General features: G+C 37.0%; 1 long non-coding RNA gene across 2 annotated transcripts in view; it reads right to left on the bottom strand.

The window, feature by feature from the left end:
* Nucleotides 1-261: 261 nt before the first annotated feature.
* LOC115070497 overlaps nt 262-7,936 on the bottom strand; it is a 13,792-nt gene continuing 6,117 nt past the window's right edge. The window contains exon 4 of one of the 2 annotated variants that reach the window (XR_003849651.1): nt 262-318. This is a non-coding gene — a long non-coding RNA (uncharacterized LOC115070497). The other variant, XR_003849652.1, reaches the window with a different exon arrangement.

Genomic DNA, 7,936 nt, shown 5'->3' with positions numbered 1-7,936 from the left:
TACTGATGACTTTAATCTTTGATTATACTTTCCTCTTAGGTATTTAAGACCCTATACACACATTTACATACAGTTGGGCCAAATAAACATTTTTACTCTTAAGGCCGTTTGAGGATCTGTTCCCCAGGGGTCACATGGGCTTGGGAGGAGTCCCTGGCTCCTTTCTTTTACCAGTTCCATCTATGTGAAGATAAGTCGAAGGTCCTGCTTTACTGTGGCTAGTTTCACTTGGAAGCATGGAGGAAATGTTCTGTGTTGAGTCCTCTTTGTAGACTGGACACTGGTTCAAGTCCATCTTCTGGGGCCTCCATAGCCTCCCTGAACAAGAGGACAGATGGCTCATCATGGTTACAGGACATTTTGAGAGATGCTCTGTAGTCCCCTGAAACTTAGTTTTTTAAATAATATTGTAAATGGAAAAATAGTAACATAAACCCTAAGTCTTAATTAACTATTAGGATATGTTGCATGCTAATTTGTAATCTTTGTCTATTTGTGTATATGTTCTCATATAAAACCTACCCTATTAACACTTATATCTCATGCATATCCTTGTGTTTTTGAATAATCTTGATGATTATCCTTTTTTTCTATGAAGACTCATTTTTGTAGTAGTGTACAAAGTTGTTTTTTTTCCTTTTAAAAGAAAGTACAAAGTCAATGCCAATGAACTTCTAAGTCATCAATACAGAGGAATTGGTATGAAGACACAGACAGGCAGAATTTTCAATGCTCAGTTTTACTGTAGAATTGAGAGTTTTCTCTAATAAGGCCCTGAAAGTACAAATAACACATTCTTGTTGCAAATCCCTAAGAGTAAATATTGCGACACAAGCTCTTAACCTGTGAAGATCAAAGGAGCATCTACTATACAAAGTATGTTTATGATCATTAAAAATCTATGGAAATCCTGAAAATATGCTTCAAATTAGGATAATGATAACAATCACTAGTTTCTCAACCAACTGCAACTTAGTCACAGCAAAAGGAATAAACATTTCCTTGAACACATTTCCTCAAAACACCAAATGAAGAAGTATTTTGTGTTAGTAAACATTTTGAATTAGCATTTTATAGACAAATATAATTCAATAATAAAAATGGGAGCAACGTGTTCTTTGAACACATTTCATTAAAATGAGTAAATGAGAAATTTAGTCTTTCTAAACATTTTTTATACAAAATATATGTTTTATACCACATTTGGTATTATTGAATCTTGTACTTTATTATAAAACAGCACTGCTTTCTGGAATTTTAGCATCAAAATCTTAATATTTCTTTTTTCTCATTTCTTTTCTCCTTTTCATTTTTAATTGAATTTTTGTGATTTTCTTTTTTATAAGTTTTTATAATTTTTGTGCATCTCATACACAAAATCTTTGCACATAAGGTTAATATTTCATATAAGAACTATCTAGTATATATAATATACAATATTATTCATTTATACTTTCACCACAGGAGTATTTACTGAACACATTCTTTCAAAACCCATTACTATTAAAATCCTGGTCTTCGAAAAGCTAAATATTTCCAACAAGAAACACTTTGGAATTTGAAGCCTCTTAAGAATATCAGTGGCCACATTGTTCGCTACCATTTACTATATGATTTCAGTGGAAAGAAGATTGCAATGAGTTGTGTTTTCTGGTATAAAGATTGTCCTTCTTATTGAGGCCTGTCTGGAAAATTAAAATCTCAGGGTGTGAATATGTAAATGGTTTTTCCTCCTCAGCGGAGTTGGATAATCTTAATTTAACAAGAATCTCAACTCAGTGGCAGTGCTGAGCTCCCACTGAGGCTTTCATTTCTTTGCCAAAACTGAGTGATGAGTTTTAACTATGCAAGCACAACACAGCTCCTTTTAGGGCAAATGGCTAATGTAACTCAGCTGCAGATATGTGGGCAAAAGTGGCTGCATGTCCATGACACACGTATGTGCCACCATATTAACAGATGTTCTCTTACAGAGATACAGCAATGTTGATGTTTCAGTTCCAACCAAGGAAGCTCTGCACTTGTAGAAAAATTGAGAGCAACATTGTTTCTTCTTTAGTTGACACTGACCCTTTGCAGTCTGGCGATCAGAAAAGTGTTTGGTCTCTTTCCCTACTCATGTCACAAAATGTTATCCTTGAAGACTTGAAGAAGCCTTCCCAATACAAAGAAGTAACAAATATTTGAGGTGACAGCATAACAATTACCTTGACCTAATCATTACACATTGTAGAGAGATATTGAAATACCATACCCCATAAATATGTACAATTGCTAGGTGTTTTTAGAATAAAATTATATATTTTGAAAGACTGAACTATGTACAGTTTCCTATGAAAAATGTGCATCAGTTACTTTAGAAATGCGTACTTTATTTCACCTTAAGAAGATAAACTAATTTATTCAAAAAGATAGAAATGGAGGGAGAACTTCCAAATTCCTCCTATGAAGCCAGCATCACTCTAATACCAAAACCAGGTAAAGATAAAACCAGAAAGAAAACTATAGATCCATATCCTTAATAAACATAGATGCAAAAATTCTCAACAAGATACTAGCAAACCGCATACAGACATACATCAAAAAGATCATCCACCACAATCAAGTAGGCTTTATTCCAGAGATGCAGGGATGGTTCAATATACGAAGTCAATAAATGTCATAAATAATATAAATGGACTCAAAGACAAGAACCACATGGTCATCTAAATAGATGCAGAGAAGGCCTTTGACAAAATTCAACACGCATTTATTTTTAAAGTCTAGAGGGAACTGGGCCAGAAGGAACATACCTCAACATAATTAAAGCTGTATACAACAAACCCACAGCCAACATCATTCTAAATGGAGAAAAACTGGAAATATTCCCATTGAAATCAGGAACCAGACAAGGCTGTCCACTATCTCCACTCCTTTTTAACATGGTGCTTGAAACTCTCGCAAGAGCAATAAGACAAGAGAAGGAAATTAAAGGAGATTTTGCAGATGATATGATATTATATCTAAGAGATGCCAAAAATTCCACCAGGAAACTCCTAGAAATGATTAACACTGTCAGTAAAGTTGCAGGTTACAAAGTTAATTGACAAAAGTCTGTAGCCTTTCTATATACCAATAACAACCTATTGGAAAAAGAGTACATGGAAACACTCCCTTTCACAATAGCCTCAAAAAAAAAATCTCAGAATAAACCTGAACAAAGACATTAAAGGCCTCTACTATGAAAATTAAAATCTTTAAAGAAAGAGATTCAGCACAACACCAGAAGATGGAATGACCTCCCATGCTCATGGACTGGAAGAATTAATATTCTGAAAATGATGATTCTACCAAAAGCCATTTATAGATTCAATGCAATGCCAATCAAAATCCCTATGATATTCTTCACAGAATTGGAAAAAAAACATCCTAAGATTCATATGGAAGTATAAAAGGTCTCAGACAACCAAAGCAACCCTGAGCACTAAGAACAATGTTGGGGGAATTACTATACCAGATTTTTTTTCTTGGTCTTTTTGAGACAAGGTCTCCCTGTAACCCCAGCTGTCCTGGAACTCACTATGTAGACCAGGGCGGCTTTGAACTCACAAAGATCCACTTGCCTCTGCCTCCCGAGTGCTGAGATTAAAGGTGTGCACCACCATGCCTGGCTACTATACCAGATTTTAAGCTATATTACAGAGCTATAGTCATGAAAACAACATGGTACTGGCACAAAAATAAACACATAGATCAATGCAACAAAATTGAAGACCCAAATATGAGTACATGCAATTTCAGCCACCTGATATTTGACAAAGGGGCCAAGAACATTCCCTGGAGGAAAGACAGCATGTTCAGCAAATGGTGCTAGCAAAACTGGATTTCCACCTGAAAAAGAATGAAACTAAACCTCTATCTTTCACCTTGCACAAAAGTTAACTCCAAATGGATTGAAGACCTCAATGTGAAGCCTGAAACTCTGAAACTATTAGATGAAAACATTGGGAAAACCCTACAAGATATAGGTGTAGGAAAGGATTTTCTAAACCAGACATCAATTGCTCAGGAAACAAGGTCAAGAATCAACAAATGGGACCTCATTAAACTAAAAAGCTTCTGTACATCAAAAGAAGCAACCAAGGAAGTGAAGAGAAAACCAACAGAATGGGAGAAAATCTTCACCAGTGACACATCTGACCGAGGTTTAACATCTAGAATATATAACGAACTCAAAAAACAAAAATCAAGAAAGGAAGTAACCCATTTAAAAGATGGGCTAAGGAGCTGAACAGAGAGTTCTCAAAAGAGGAAATAAACATGGCTAAGAAGCATCTTAAAAGGTGGTCAACATCACAAGTAATTAGGGAAATGCAAAATAAAAATAAAATTTCATCTTACCCCAGTCAGACTGGCTAAGATCAAGAGAACAAATGACATCAAATGTTGGAGAGGATGTGGGGAAAGGGGAACGCTCATCCATTGCTGGTGTTATTGCAAACTTGTTCAACCCCCATGGAAAGCAGTGTGGAGAACCCTCAAAACTACAAATGAACCTACCATTTGACCCAGTTATACCACTCCTTGGCATATACCCAAAGAACTTATCCTATTGCAGAGACACTTGTACATCCATGTTTGTTATTGCTCATTTCACAATAGCTAAGAGATGGAAGCAGCCAAATGTCCCTCAACTGACAAGTAGATAATCTCTTTGATTTATTTATTTTTATTTTGTGTATGAGGGTATGCCTGCATGTGTACAAGTGCACCCATGCCATGCAGTGCCCGTGGATGACATAAGAGGGTGTTAGATCCCCTGGAACTGGAGTTATGAACAGTTGTTAGCCACCATATGGGTGCTGGGATTTGAACCCGGGTCTTCTGCAAGAACAGCCCATGTTCTTAATTGCTGAATCATCTCTCCAACCCCAAACTTAGTATTTTTTAATAATTTTCTTGACAGATTTGTAACTTAAAGAGATTCCTCAGTCACATGCTAATTTTCTTGAGGCTCCTATATTATCTTAGAATAGAATTTGGTTGCTTTTCTTCCTAGTGATAAGTAAAACTAAATGTATTTCAGAAACTTTAGAAGATCAAGGAATCCAGGATAATGTGAGAGACAGTACCTTTTCTTAAGATAATAAAATGTTCTTATGATAATAATCATTTCAAATTTATTGTTGTTTGTGTGTGTGTGTGTGTGTGTGTGTGTGTGTGTGTGTATGGTATTGTGGTTTTGGAGACAGTGTCTCACACTATGTGGCCCAAACTGGACAGAATTGTCAATCCTGAGGCTGGACAGATAGCCAGGGAGTTAAAGAGCTCTCAACTCTTGGTTCCCAGCACACGTCAGGCTGCACACAGCTGTACCTACACTCCACACAATTAAAAATAAATATAAATCTCAATAAAAAGGACTTTCGGTCCTCCTGCCCCAGCCTCCTGAGTCCTGGGATTACAGGTCTGTTCCACAAAGTCTATCTTCAAATTTGTTACATTTTGCATGTTGTGCTCTTCTAGAGTTTTAAATTATCATTAATTAAAGCATTTATTAAATACTTAAAACTGCAACCAGAAATAAAATTATATATAAAATGTGATTCCCCAATGAGCTGGAAATTTAGTTGATAAAGAAATACATGTTTATCTAGGTGTCCTATTGAAAGCGAAACTGGAGGTTTGACAGTTTACACGAGTGAACTGGAAACACTTAGTTGTATAAAGCTCTTGAGTCAGAAACCATGGTGATCATGAGTTCTGTATGAAGCAGGTTGAATTCCTTGAAAACCATCACCTAAACTCTTTCTTATTTTTGTTCTTTTCTCCCATACTGAATACTGTGTGTTCCCATCAGTGTGATTAAGGGCCATCACCTAACTCATCTTTCTGATTTCCAGTACACCCTATTCTATTCTAGCCTGAAACTGGTCTCTCCACAATGAAGTCCTTTCGTCTTCCTGCTCAAAAAATTTAATGAATCCCACTCTCCTTAAAGTCAAAATGGTAGGAGTATTTCGCAGCTCTCTGAAGCATCTAGTCATAGTTTACATTTCAGCTCGGCCCTGTCCAATGCCCCTTCATGTTATATCCTGTGTAGAAAGATGGTCTGGCAATTCTTTGAATGAATCATGCTCATACTTGTATTTGGACCATTGGCTTCAGGCATGACTTGTCCTCTGGCTTCATACACCGAGCCCCATTTCTCTTCCTACTCCAATTAACCTCTAAAGATCACAGATTAGATATCTCTTCATTCAAGAAGGATTCCGGTTGAGTATCCCTACTATGTGTAGCTGTAATCCCATTTGCCTCATATTACACTCTTCGGGTGCTGCATTACTCTAATTTCCCATTTAACTCATCCATTAGTCCCTAGATTTCATAAGGGGATGATTCTTGGGTAAAAACTATGCTGAGATACATATCGTTACAGTATGAAGAGATGAGAGACTTTGAAAGAATAGATTATTTGGAATTTTATGTTATAATAAAAACTGCAAATAAAATAATCAAAGGGTCTGAGAAATCAAGTCTGTGAACTACTTGTAAAGAGCTATAATAGTATCATGTAGTTGACAACACATTAAACAAATATCCAAGTGGTCTAAAATTCCCAGAGTCCCTTGCTGTGTTGTAGCTGTGTTACTAGTATTGGCCAGAATACTAAAAGGTAAATCACTTTGAGAAGCAATTGATGGTTACTCTTTTTTAAAAATATTTTATTTTTTATTTTTATTTTATGTGTGTGAGTGTTATGCCTGCATGTAAGTGCACCCGTGTCGTGCAATGCTCATGGAGGACAGAAGAGGCTGTCAGATCTGGAGTTATGGACACTTGTTAGCTGCCATGTGGGTGCTGGGATTCGAACCTGGGTCTTCTGCAAGAACGAGTGTTCTTAACTGCTGAGCCATCTCTCCAGCCCCTGATGGCTACTTTTTTGTTCCTGTCTCTTTTCTTGTGGGAAAGTGACCCTGAAATTACCATGTTTCAGAAAACATGGATATAAGGTTCAAAAAGATATCGTAAGCTACACAGAATTAAATAAACTCTCAATGTTCTCAGTCCCTGAGACCTCAGGGTTTGTCTGACATAGTCACATAGTCACTAGAGCTAATTTCCCACACTAATACAGGAAAAAACAACTGTTTTCTAGAATTTTGAGACCTCAGTTGTTTGTTAGGCAGTAAGATTTGATCTAGCAGTCTCTAAGTAATAGACTTAATACCAATAAATCATAAACATAGAAAGGTATATAGTTTAAATACTGAAGCAGTCAGCACTCTATGAAATTGGCTCTCATTTGGGCACTGTGTGCCTATTGTAAGCAAGATTGGAGTTCTTTTCAGGGGTTTGGACCCAACTCCAACAAAAAGCCACATTGCTCTGGAGGAAATGACTGTTTTCAGAGGAGGAATGATTTCACCCAGGCTGCCAGAAGTCCTTTCACTGCTTCTTATCATTGTGTGAATGTGAAATGTCTCCTGCAGGCTCATATGTTTGAGCAGTTGATCCTTTGCTGCTGGTGCTGTTTTGAGAGGTTGTGGAACCTTTTAGATAAGGGGTCTGTGTCACAGACATAAGGTTATAGGGGCAGGGCTTATGAACCCATGTCATGAACTCCCTGCTTCTTGATTGGGCAGGATGGAAGCATATGATCTCATATGCCTTCTGAGACAACCAGAAGCCACTCCCACCACCATGCCTTCTCCAACAAGATGAACAAGTGTCCATTGAAATATGAGCCACAATAACTCCTTCTTCCTTTCAGTTGTCCTGATATTTCATCACAGTGAGGACAAATGAGACCAAGACAACCAAGCCAACAAGAACATACACATTAGCTGCCTTTTTTCTATACTTGTGTGTGTGTGTTGTGTGTGTGTGTGTGTGTGTGTGTTATGAATGCATGTGTATGCTTGTTTATGTGGGGGGCACACATCTGCATGAAGAT

Source organism: Nannospalax galili, unplaced genomic scaffold, assembly GCF_000622305.1.
Source record: "Nannospalax galili isolate Female #2095 unplaced genomic scaffold, S.galili_v1.0 scaffold255, whole genome shotgun sequence".
NCBI lineage: Eukaryota > Metazoa > Chordata > Mammalia > Rodentia > Spalacidae > Nannospalax > Nannospalax galili.
The sequence above is the reverse complement of the archived record's forward strand: the minus strand, read 5'-3'. Positions and strand labels throughout refer to the sequence as shown.